The following is a 13,504-nucleotide window of genomic DNA, read 5'->3' as shown; positions in this document are numbered from 1 at the left end:
GATAGGAAGCCTTTCTCCATAGCTGTAACATTGACCTGTCCTTTAAGATGATATTTCTTCTAAGTGAAAGATCTCACTATATCTATGTTTGGCCTTTGCCCAATAAACTTTCCCACTAGGGTGGAAGCCATTGAGGCAATACTATGGTCTACCAACTCATCCAGAATAGCAATCACATAAGATCCCTATTCAAACTAGAAAGAATCTTAACTAGAGGGAATGAAGACTTACCAGAGGGTTTAACACCAAAAAGAGATGACCATTTCACCAGAAACCCAGACCGGTCCACCTTGGGTGGTAGAGCAGATTTGTTCGGACCTCTACTCTTGTCATGTGGGTCCCCATCCCCATTCTCTATCTCATCTCCAATCTCTGTAGTCCTCTGACACCTTGCAAACCCCTCCTTCCTATGGAATCCCACCTAGGATAGGTTTCAAATTTTGAAAAGGTGCACTACTCCATCCTTTCCCTATCTACTCTCGCTCCTACTTGACATGTTAATTTACCTTCACTTTTAATTAAAGACAATCTAACTAAATCTAATTTTTATTTAAAATGATTTAAATAGTACCTTAAGTATTTAAGACAAAAAATGTATTTTGTATGTAACTTATGTCTTAAGGTACCCTAATATGTAGTAATGTTGGGAAAATTTATTATTATTATTAAACATAGGTGGGATATAATGGATTGCTCTATTAATTTAAAATTGGTGTCTTTCATTTATTTTTTATAGTTAAATATATATAATAATAAAAGTATTCATGTCTGATAGATTTAAATATTTGTTATATAATAAAAAATTAGAAGGAATAATTAATAGTTATTATTTGAAGGTTAATATTATAATAAATTTGAGGAATAAAAATAAAGCAAGAAAATAGAAATTAAAGGAGTGATAAGATTTGTAAGGAAAAACAAAAAGGAAAATTTCAATTATTTTCTAAACACGACAAAGTCTAAAGAAAATACAATATTATAAATTGAAATTATCAACTTATTCATCATAAAAATTAATCATATAAATCTTAAAAATAACAATTTACTTGAAATATAAAATATGAATACAAATATTAAAATATATTAATTGCAATTATAATTTATGATTTATGTTGATCTCGGATTAGTTTTGACAATCGAGTATCAACACACTTAAATCATTTACTTAGTTGATGCTGAACTAGTAATGCATGCTAAGTATAATATGTAAATACAAGACCATGCCAAGTTCCAATGAGTGTTGAGTCACTCATGTGCTGAGTAGATAGACCATGCCAAGTGATTCAAGAGCCAATTAAATAGTTGATGCCGAGCTATTTAGGTGTCGAGCTAGAAACATAACTACAGTATTTGTTGAGCATTAGTAACTTCGAGTGCTAAGTAATACAGAATGGACATATGTCTTTGTAATTGCACAAACAACTATGCAAACCATTTCAAAGCTGACTTAAAGATAGATTATGATCTTTTGGAGATAAGGACAAATCTATTTGTGGATTCCCTATGCAATTACATGTAGCCAATCAGAAAATAGGAAAAGTTAAGTGACAAAATGGATGAATCTCAGCTGTAGATTCATACCTAACCCTAAGCAACCAAATTATTTATAAGGAAGATGAAGCCCTAAGCTTAATAATGTGTGTGTGTGTGTGTGTGTGTGTGTGTGTGTGTGTGTGTGTGTGTGTGTGTGTGTGTGTGTGTGTGTGTGTGTGAGAGAGAGAGAGAGAGAGAGAGAGAGAGATCAAGTTATAGGAAGGTAACAAGGGGTGAGTCATCAAATAGAGCATTCAAGGTGACTTAGCGGTGAGAGTGAATTGTAGAATCAAGTAGAGGAGAACAAAGAATAGAGAAGGATACATAATTTTTAGATCATATCAAAGAGGATCAAGGAGGACACTATATAGATTTGATTTTTAATCAGGCTATCCATACTCATTCACAAGATCTATGTTAAAATATCTTGACAAGTGATTTTAGTTAAATCTCCTAGGCGACATAGTCCTAATAGGCTGTAATAAATCCTTTAACAAGGTGAAATTCCAAGTGGATGTTCTAAAGTCATTTAACCAGACACACTTCCAATAGGGTGTTGAAATCCTCTAACAAGGTGGGACTTAATAGTCTTTATAAGCCTTTAATAGGGAAAATCATGTCACATGATCAAACCTTTGTAACCTTCATTGGCTACACTTTACAACTATAGTAGTAGAGATTTGTGAGTGTCATCCCCACCCTAGTTTTACCTTCTCATTTGGAGGGTTTCTAGGTGATCACATCTGGTGTCAAGTGTGTATGTTCTTACTTGTTTTAGATGCATTTACTTTACATGTTGTTCTTAGTTCATATATTACATGCATCTAATGAATGGTAAAAGTTTTAATAGTTGAATTTTGAACTTTTGATTCACCCTCCACCTCCCTCCCTCCTCTTAGAAGTATATGTTTCCCATTTGTAATTACAACAATTGGTATCAAAGCTGAGTTCTCAAGAGTAGAAGCTTTGTAACTTAGAGGAAAGATCATGAAATGGGAGTCTACAAATTGAGAAAGACTATTGAGAACTAGCATATTGAAATACATCTCATACTACATCAATTGAATGAAGCCAAAGATACTTTGAAGAGTTCCTTGAAGATAAGGAAAGAAATTGCCATTGCAGAGAATGACACACAATACAAAGAAATCGACACCATAAAGCTATCTACAAATGGAGTGTCCAGTGAATATGATGCAATAGTTGCAGATCTGATGGAAAAGAACAAAATACAACTTAAGGAGATAAAAAATCTCAAGCTAGAGCAAGAATCCCAAACCATCATGCTATGTGAGGTGATTAAACAAAATAAGAAGGCCATAGAAGAAAAGGCCATGATTGAAGAGGAAAAGAGAACTCTAGCAAAAAAAATGGAAGAGAAATCAACAGAGCTAACCAAAATCTCCAACATGAAGTTGGACACCTTGAGCCAAATGATGAATACTCATCATGAATTGAATGTCAAAGTCATTAAAATAAATACATTGAAGTTGTAGAATGAACAACTACAAAATGACCTGAAAGGAGAAAGAGAGATTGTTGAAAGTCTCAATAAGCCAAATGTAGCCACCAAGTACTTTGAGCAATTACTAAAATCCCCTAGCTCAAACAATAATACAACAGGGTTAGGCTACACAAGCACTAGAGAAGGAGAATCATCCAAAGTTGTTGAAGAAAGGACCATTAAATGTAAGAACTTTAAACCTACCTGTCATTTTTGTGGAAAGAAATGACATACTACTAATGTGTGTAGAAGCAAGAACATAAATTAGAATGCTCAGCCTAAGAATATGACTCATTGTCATATGTGCAATAAGCAAGGTCATCAGGCACATGAATGCAGAACTAGAACCATGCAAGCACCAAGATTTGAAGGTTATTTCTACAATTTTTAGAAGTATGGACATAGAGCTTTTGAATGCAAATCTAAATCTATGTGGTCATCAAACAAGTCAAAAAAGGTAAGAAATCATTGACACTTTTATAATTGGGATTATAATACAAGATATAGCTATCATTATTGTCAAGAATATGGACATATCCTCAAGAATTACATAAGAACACACTTCACTAGAAAATAAAAAATATGCTTGAGTCAAACTACATGTTTTAGTTGTTTGAAGACTAGTCACATCAACAAGCATTGTCCAACTAGGTCAAAGGAACCAAGTTGCAAATTTGATAAAGGAAAAGGCAAGGTAGATGTTGAACACATTAGAGGAGAGATGATTGTAGTACATCAAATGGAGAAGGGATCACTTCAGCTAATAGGTCAAGTGATTGCACCTCATTGAACTAAGCCAACAAGAGGTATGTGGGATTGATACTCAATTGTTATATCATACATCAGTTCCTAAAGAAGTTAGTGCTAGAAAGATTGCATTAGCATGAAAAAAGATGCAATTTGTGAAAATTTAAGTTAAATTTTCAAAGTTTTCATGTTGTTGCCAAGCATGAAAAGTTTCCTATTGATGCTAAGTAAAAGACTAGTTACTGCCAAGCTGCTAGCCTAAGTCAATGGATGTTGAGTCTATAGTGATTGTTGAGTAAGGGAAATCTCAATGGATACCGAGTGGAACAAAAATCATGTTGATGCCGAGTTTATAGCTATACAAGCACAAACCATTAAATGAAGATTTTTCAAGGGTATAAGGTCAATTTTCACTCATTTTTAGTCATAACGAATTTAAAAGAGATCAAGAAGAGTGAAAAGGTGATTCACAATCTAGCTTGAAGTGTTTGCAAAGACCTTAGCAATAATCTAGCACCAATTCATCAAATTTTCAAGGTATTCTTCATAAGCCAGGTCATGTAGTTTGAAATTTGTATAAACCCTAGTTTTTCATAATTGCATCTAGTTCAAGGAATGTAGAGGGCCAAGAGGTCTTAAATGTTCAATTAGTTAGCAATGAGTAAAATAACCAAATTTCAAAGCAGTTCCAGATGTTGCTTACAAACAAGACCCGTCAGAAACACTTTTTGTGATTCCTCTGAAACTCATAATGGTCCAAGACATCAAAAAATGTTATAACTACAAGATAGGTGGAATTGGTGACATGGAGATAAGGGAAGCATACAACAAGTTGTGTGAAAATGACATGTTGAAAGAAGAATATAATATTGTTGAAACAAAGGGTTTGACTCATGCCTTAGATTTTCCCACAACAATCAAAATGGGATGGATTAAGATAGTGTTGAGAAGAATACATGATGGATGCTTATAGTTAGAAGGAGGACCAATCAAGATTTCAAAGAGAATAATTCATAGGGTGACTAGTTTTGCAAACCTAGATCAGCCAAAGACTTTACAAAGTGATTCAAACAAGGTAATAGAAAATAACACAGGTTCAAATTAGAATAAGCCTAGAATGAAAATAGACACCATCATAGATCAACTAATAAACTTTGTAGTAAAGGTTATTTCTCATAAGTTTTATCAATCTAGTAGGATAAATAGTGCACCGTGCATTGCAGTGGATGTGGGATATAAAATTGTAAATAAGCATCATACCTATGATCTAGCTGAGCTTCAATTACAACAAATAATGGAGAATCTTGGAGCAGTTAAGAAGATAGAGAGTGCTCAATGCAAATTTGGATCAATTCTAATTTTCATATTTTTCTATGTACACAAAAAATTTCCATCTTTTGGTGAAATAGGTTGGAAGACAAATAGATCAGTGGTTGTATAGATCAATGAGTATACTAAGCAGATGGGTGAGAACTTTGAAACTATCATGACTAGCTATTTTGAAGACTTCAAGAAGTCTATGAAATAGAGGATGAGAATACTTTTCTCCCTAGTTGAACAATATTACAATGAAATATGTTTTCTTGCTGATATTGATTACACATATGTATAGGTTTCCATACCTAGGGTAACATGGCTAAGACCCTTAGGCTATGAGATCAATGTTGATGAAGCCTCAATAGCCATTGTTGCACTTCTTGCTAAAGAAGTTGATAAAACAGCCAAAATCTTTGGCAATTATGATGTTATGAAATCCAAAGTTGTGATGGAATTAAAGAAAACCTCCACACTGAAGAAGAAAGACAAATTGGTGAAGAAATTAAAGGCCAAATTTGGTGAAGGTGTAAATGAAGAGGAAAAAAAAGATGATGAATAAGATGAAGAGAAAGAGAAAGATTAAGTCAAAGAACCTCTTACATTGACCCAAGGTATGGGTGAGGAAAAGGAAGAAGAAGATGGTGCTAAGGAAAAGGAAATTGAAGAAGCACTAGTACATGCTGAGGCAAAGAAAGGAAAGGCCAAGGCACAACCTATGGAAAAAACAAAGGCAAAGAAGATTGTTAAGCCCAACCTAGCAAAGCCAATAACACCAACAACTAGGGAAAGCATAAGGTCCACTACACAAAAGGCCAAAGAAAAAGCCAAAGAGGAGAGAAGCGCTATAGAACAAAAAGGCCCAGTGTAGAAGAAACAAAGAAGGAAATACATTGCACAACCACAGACTGATGATGAGAGGACATAATCTGAGGATACAAGTCAGTTTAGAGTGGTAAGTCACACACCAAAATTTGATCTTGAGAATTTCTATGAAAATGTCAAAAATAATGTAGATTTATCTAGTTTGAAAAATCATGATTTTGAAAAACTTGATAGCGATAAGAAAAATCAAGTAGAAGAAGCAATATATGCAATGATGTCCAAATTCAAGAACACTTCACTTGAATTAGATAATACTATGCCAAAAGATCTATATGACATTGTTGAACAGAAATGGCATTATTGTTTAAACTTGGACAAACAAATTAGAGAATCAACATTAACCCAAGTGATGTCATAATTGACAAAAGGTAGATTACCAAGGCCAACAAGAAATATGTTGGAAGGTTTGTACCAAAATATAGGGCATTCAACATACTTTAGAATAACATTAAAGACATTGTGAAGAAATCCAATCAAATGTGGAAATTAATTTATGGATTGAAAACTATCAAAGAAGGAGAGGAAGATCTCTTTGAGGGTAGAAATAATAGAGATGAAGGTGGTGAAAAGGAGGAAGATTAAGAAAAGGATAATACTATGGAGGAGATACCAAAGAAAAATAATGACATGGCTACAATTGAAGAGTAGCAAGAAAAATAGAGTGTGCAAGACACACAAATGCCAAGTATGTGCCCTCCACATGACACTAGTATACCTACAGAAACTATAATTGTTAAGGATACCTCTGATGTCTCTACCGAGAACATCAATCTTTTTACTACAGAAGATTCTTTACTAATCTACACTTCAAGCATGACTGTGAAAATCCAGTATTGGTTAATGTAGATGAACTTCAGAAGGAAGTAGCTGACATAACAAGGGATAAGGTGAATACACAAGAACCACCTTTTGCCATCCCTTTAGCTACTAGTGTTCAACCTTTGATTCAAACATCAGTAAACAAATCCACAAAGGTTGACACAACTATTAAAGTTGATTTGGTTGAATAGAGATAGACTACAATAGAAGAGAAAGAAATAGCACATGATTAACTTGATACTGAAACACAAGGAGCAAGTCAAATCATTGTGATCGACCAAAATAGATCTGAAGAGAGTAAAGACACACCAAAGGAAAAGGAACAAGAGGCCATTCAAGCATTGGTAACTCTACCAACATTAGGTACTCTTACAAAAGTCCTTCAGTAGCCAAGCACAAAGGCTGTACCATTGCAAATTTTAGTACTAGGCTCAAGCTCTACAAAAGTTGATAAGGTAACTCACTATAGTGATGTAACTTTAGGTGAAGAAATAGTGATACCTACATTTGATTATGCAAAAATGAAAATAGAAAAAATAGGAATATTACAAGAAACTTCGCAAAAGAAGAAGCACCAAGAAGTGCTTAGAAAGGAATTTAGGCAAAAGCAAGCATTACAAGACATCAAGGAAATCTTCTTAGATGCATCCAACCTACCAACACCTACAGAATCAAAGCCACTAATGGAACAATTGTTAGATATTGTGGAAAGGATTAATAATGAGGACCTAGACATAAATGATAAAATGTTAGAATGGTCTGAAAAAAAATTTCAAGAAAAAGTCAAAGAAAAGATATATGGTGACATAGCACTAACCCAAGTTGCATTGACAATAAAGATTGAAGGAGTGAAGCAGGTACTTGAGAAGATATTCTCATTTTACACTAAACTATGTGATTCCACACTCTTCACCCATGACATAAGCCATAAAATTCTAAGTCTGGAGAGGAATTTAAAAATCTCATGTATGCAACTACCTCAAAACCTAGATCAGCGTGAGAAGCATTTTAATACATTTCTTTAATCACAAATTTGACTAGTACAAAAATTAGAAATTTTAGACGAACAATAAATCAATTCATTAGAGCCAAGTAGAAAAAAATTCAAGCTTCCCTTACCCTACATATGGAAATACTCCATAAAGAATTAGGCTATGTAGAAACTTTGTTAAAGAAAGATCCTGATCTTTCTACACTAGACCACCTAGTGCACCTTGCAATAGAGAGAGCTATCCAAATAAAGTCATTGGATGTTCGATGTGACAACTGGGATGCTACTCTGAAAATAATCATGGAAGTCCATATATCTTTCTCAGACAAATACACCATAAGTATATAAATGCTTTGACATAAGTGTCAAAAAGGAGGGGATAAATAGAAAAGGGGGAGATAAATAAGAAAGAAGGAGGAGAGAATAAGAAGAAAGGGGGAGAATAATGAAAGGGGGAGCAAACAAAATAAACAAAGGCGAAAGAAAGCTCAGAATAGAAAAAGAATAGGAATAAAGCATATTAGATGAGACAAAGAGTATCAGCAAGAGACAAATTTAGTTAGAATGGAGAACAAATTTTTGATACAAAACAGGCACATTAACTCAGGGGAAGTTATACATTTTGAGGTATATATGTTATTACAAATTTTTTGAAAATTTTGAAATTTTTTATATAAGTGGAGTTGTAAATATATTATACTTGAGAAAATTAGATTGATTATGTATAGTTAAGTGTTTTTGACAGTCATGTCAAAGCGAGAGATCGTTGATCTCAGATTACTTTTGATAATTGAGTGTCAACACACTTAAGTCATTTATTTAGTTCATCTTGAACTAGTAATGCATATCGAGTATAATATATAAATACAAGAAAATGTCAAGTTATAATGAGTGTCAAGTCACTCAAGTGCCAACTAGATAGAGCATGTTGAGTGATTCAAGTGCTGAGTAAACAATTAATGACGAGTAGTTCAGGTGTTGAGCCAGAAACAAAATTATAGTATGTGCCAAGCATCAGTAACTTCAAGTGTCGAGTAATATAGAATGGACGTATTTGTTTGTAATTACACAAACAACTATGTAAACCATTTCCAAGCTAACTTAAGGGTAGATTATGATCTTTTGGAGTTAAGGACAAATCTATTTGTGGATTCCCTATGCAATTACATGTAGCCAATCAAAAAAAGGAAGAGTTAAGCGGCAAATTGGATGAATCTCAACCATAGATTCATAACTAACCCTAAGCCACCAAAATCTTTATAAGGAAGAAAAAGCCCTAAGATTAATAATGTGAAATAGAGAGAGAGAGAGAGAGAGAAAGAGAGAGAGAGAGAGAGAGAGAGAGAGAGAGAGAGAGAGAGAGAGAGAGAGAGAGAGAGAGTCGACGGGGGGGGGGGGGGGGGGGGGGGGGGGTGACAAGTGGTGAATGATCAAACAAAGCATTCAAGGTGACTTAGCAATGAGATTGGTATTGTAGAATTAGTTAGAGGAGAACAAAGAATAGAGAAGGATACAACATTGTTATATCAAATCAGAGAGGATCAAGGACACTATATGGGTTTGATCTTTAATCAAGCAATCTAGAGCCATTCACAAGATCTATGCTGAAACATCTTGATAGGTGATTTTAGTTAAATCTCCTAGGTAGAGTAGTCCTAGCAGGCTATAGTAAATCTTTTAATAGGGTGACATTTCAAGTTGATGTTCTAAAGTCCTTTAACTAGGGACACTTCTAACAGGGTGTTCAAATCCTCTAACAAGTTGGCACTTAACAGTCTTTGTAAGCCTTTAATAGGGCAGACCATTCACAGAAAAAATCATGTCTCAAGAATCAAACCTTTGTAACCTTCATTGGCTACACTTTACAACTGCAGTAGTAGAGATTTTTGGGTGTCATCCGCACCCCAATCTCAGCTTCTCATTTGGAGGGTTTTTGGGTGATCGCATCTAGTGTCAAGTGTGTATGTGGTTAGATGTTTGAGATGCACCTACTTTACATGTTATTCTCAGTTCATATATTAGAAGCATCTAATAAATGGTAAAAGTTTTAATAGTTGAAGTTTGAACTTTTGATTCACACCAACCCCCCCCTCACCACTCAACTCTCAAAAGTGTATGTTTCCCATTTTTATTTTCAACAATTTAAATATCAATTAAATCATAAAATAACATACTTTAAAAAAAAAAAATGTATTTACATGTGAAAAATAATTCAACTATATTATAACAATTCCCATCTATTTTTATTTTCTAGTCCTCATCAACGTGATATAGATAGTATATAAGTGACTAATCTAATTTTAATCTTAAAATACTTGAAGACTAATGTTTGTTTGATAAAAATATTTTAGGAAAAAAATTATATATTTATATTCAATTTTTAATTTGCTTCTAATTCTCATCAACTTAATGTCACACATTAAAATACGAATAAAAAAATTAATGTTAGTAATTAGAGGCAATTGATTTTAGATTTCATTGCTGGACACAATGATGTTGAATGCACATTTTAAACCATTCCAGATTTAAAATTTGTCTTTATTATAGAGAAATTTAATCTTTAAAAATATGTCAATAAAGGCATGACAATTTGCTCTCTTTTTGTCCTCAATAAATACGACTATGCTTCCATAAGATTTTTTACCTATTTTATTTTTTCCTGAAAATACCAGAAACCTTGACAAAATTAGAGTTAGCCAGTCACAAATTGAAAAAAAATGACTACAATTTATTTTTCCAAATAATTGCATCAAAAAACTTAGTATTTATGTTTCATTTTGATGCCCAAAATTAATGCAACTAGCATTCAGGAACATTAGCTCCCCACCTTATAGATAAGGTAGGGTTTAATAATGTAAATAATTAGAAACATGCAATCCTAAAATTTGTGAGAGTTCATTTTATTCCATTTCCGTACTTGAGAAGATTGCTATATTTGTAACATCCTCAACAACAATATCCCAAAAGCTTTGAAGACAAAACAAGGGGAGACCATCCAAACTAGGTGATTTATTAGCTTTGAAAGGTGTTCTAGCCTCCTCCGTTGGAGGGGTAGTCAACACTTTATTTTTTTCTTTGTTCAAGATTTTTGGTATAACATCATTGAGCTAATTTTGACAGCACTTGTCAAGCCTTTCTTCTATAGAAAATGAATCAGCAAAAAATATACCACCTCCCTCCTGATATCTTCATCTTTGTCAATTTTAAGTGTATTCTTTATCAAATTAGAAATTTAGTTGGAGACCCTATGCTTTAGCACTCTCAAGTAGAGCAACCTCGAGATCTAGATTTTTCTATCTTTTTGCAAGGCATGAACATACATGAAATCCTATTTTTAACTTAGTATGTACACCACCTAGGAGACCTCTATCCTTGCATTTTATCATATTTTATTATTAGGTTGTTAATATTCTAATTCAAACAAAATTTCATTTAAACACAGCAATTTCATGGACTATCCCCAAATCACTGTTATTACTCCTATTCCAATGACTAGTGTAGTCTCCAAAAACCTTGTACACATCTAGAAAATAGAAGATCATAATTTATTTTTAATTAGTAATCAACTAGAAATCTAGATTCCACTATAACATAACTATAATTTCTTTAACATGATGTTTTAGACACTATAGGTTAATATGTTGTTCATAATTTAATATTCAAGCTTCTTTATCTTTTAGAAACATTAATAATAATTGTTAACTTTAACTTCTTATTTCATAATAATAATTTTATTTGAAAGAAACTATTTAAATTTTTTAATTACTATAGGAATTCGTGAACAATGTACAACTACTAAAAATACACATGCTGATTTTTCTACTAACAAATTTACGTTATCTGGTCGTTAGAAAAAGGACTAGTCTTTAGGTGTTATTCAGTGTATTTTTAGGTGCTGCATAAGTTTATCCTAACAATGGTGTTGGTGTTCTTGTCACTGCTTAATAGCTTTACTGTTGTTTCTGAAATCTAACTTTCTAGGCTCTTCCAAAATAAGACTGAGAAACGACATTTTAGCGGTTGGGGATAGATATGTGTAAATATTTGTAACTTAATAAAAAAAAGTGCTTCCAGGTTGTCCATACGCTGATGTTCCTCTCACAGAGCACGGAAAAGGCAGTGGCGTTATTTTTGTGCGTGGATGACTGGAATTATGAAGTATTTTTCTGGTTGCTTAACTGTTGGTCAAATTCAGAAATTATGGACGTCGGCGATGTGAAAGGAGGAAGCATACCATTCAGTATTGCCGCCAAATTTAAAAAGATGAACAAATTGATAGGTCATGTAGCTAGAAGACTTGGGGCGGAGGGAGGAAAGCTCTCAAAAAGGCAAGACATACGACATATTCTGGCAAGGATTCAATCAAAGATGTGCTATCGGGCATGATAAAAATTGTAACAAAAGAAGATAATATTGTGCAATTCATGGGTCCTGGTTACATTGTAGAAGATTGTGCTCTTAGATGCCTCAAACACATACGTGAAATGAAGGCACGAAGCACTAGTCACAATAATACAATGATTGCCACCTCCATTCTTGTAATGACCGAAATCCAAAACAATTGTCACATAAGCAAACAACTTCAAGATGCGGAAAATATATGGAAAAAAAAAATATGAAAAATGAAAAAGTTTAGCGTCAATTTTTGTTCACATAAATATATAATTCAATATCCATTTTCTCAGATGGAAAATCTATACATATCGACAAATAGTCGAGAATGACCGGAAACACAATCATTATTATATATCATCATCTTCTCTAAATACACTTGATAACATAGAAAATCGATCACATATCGATACAGTATACAAAACAAAGTATAAATGCTAGAAATGACTCATATGAACATAACATCTTTTGCCAAAACTATGTCGACCTACATCTCAAACATGAATGTACCTTCAGTACATCATATAATATAAGGCATTTAAAATTATAAATCATAAAAAAATTAACATGACATCAAACCTTACTGTCCATTTGCATGAAATCTTGTCTCCGAGCCATCAGAACAATGTCCACCCGCTATCTTGAGATGGAAGAGTAACCATGCAACCATGGAGTGGTTAGCTCTCCAAGGTTCTTCGATTAAGGAGAACTACCGACCCTGGCATGAGAAGGCTAGCAACTCGACACAATTGGATTGGAAAGATCTGGTGCGACCTTTGTGCCTAATCTACTTACACATATGTCTAGTAGAAACATACAGAAGGACGTGGAAGAGGGAAAACAATATAATAATAACCAATGCATCTCAAACACATGCATAAAAGTTTTACCGAGTTTGGCCAAGCATCATGAACCAATTTAGTGTAAAAGACTGGTAGGTAAATTTCTAAGGAAAAACAATACATTTCCCATAATTTACCCTCCTCTTTGATCCCACATTTAGCACCCTTCTCAGAAAATCACTTTCAGATACATCAAGTGAATAAGTATACAAACTGGTTGAGAAAGAGAGTTTAAGAATTTACTTAAAAGTTCTAAAACCGGTGTACTTTTTAAATGATGAAATTTACTGCACTAAATAAAATTGTTCTTATCAATAGCCAAAAAGAAGAAATGAAAAATGTCTTTTTTTTTTCTCTAAAATTATAGCCAAACAGTTTCACTGGAAAAGAAACCAATTGCACAGAAAACTATCTTCAAACTAATGGATGAAATAATCGTACAAGTAAAACATTAAGCTACAGTAAATAAAATAAATA

At 33.3% G+C, this 13,504-nt stretch overlaps 1 pseudogene; it reads left to right on the top strand.

The window, feature by feature from the left end:
* The window catches only part of LOC149562572 (uncharacterized), a 33,726-nt pseudogene extending 21,547 nt beyond the window's left edge, over positions 1 to 12,179 (top strand).
* The last annotated feature ends 1,325 nt before the right edge of the window (positions 12,180 to 13,504 follow it).

Source organism: Cupressus sempervirens, chromosome 4, assembly GCF_028749045.1.
Source record: "Cupressus sempervirens isolate cs-2001-9-10 chromosome 4, ASM2874904v1, whole genome shotgun sequence".
Lineage (NCBI taxonomy): Eukaryota > Viridiplantae > Streptophyta > Pinopsida > Cupressales > Cupressaceae > Cupressus > Cupressus sempervirens.
This window is presented reverse-complemented; position numbering and strand designations above follow the sequence as displayed.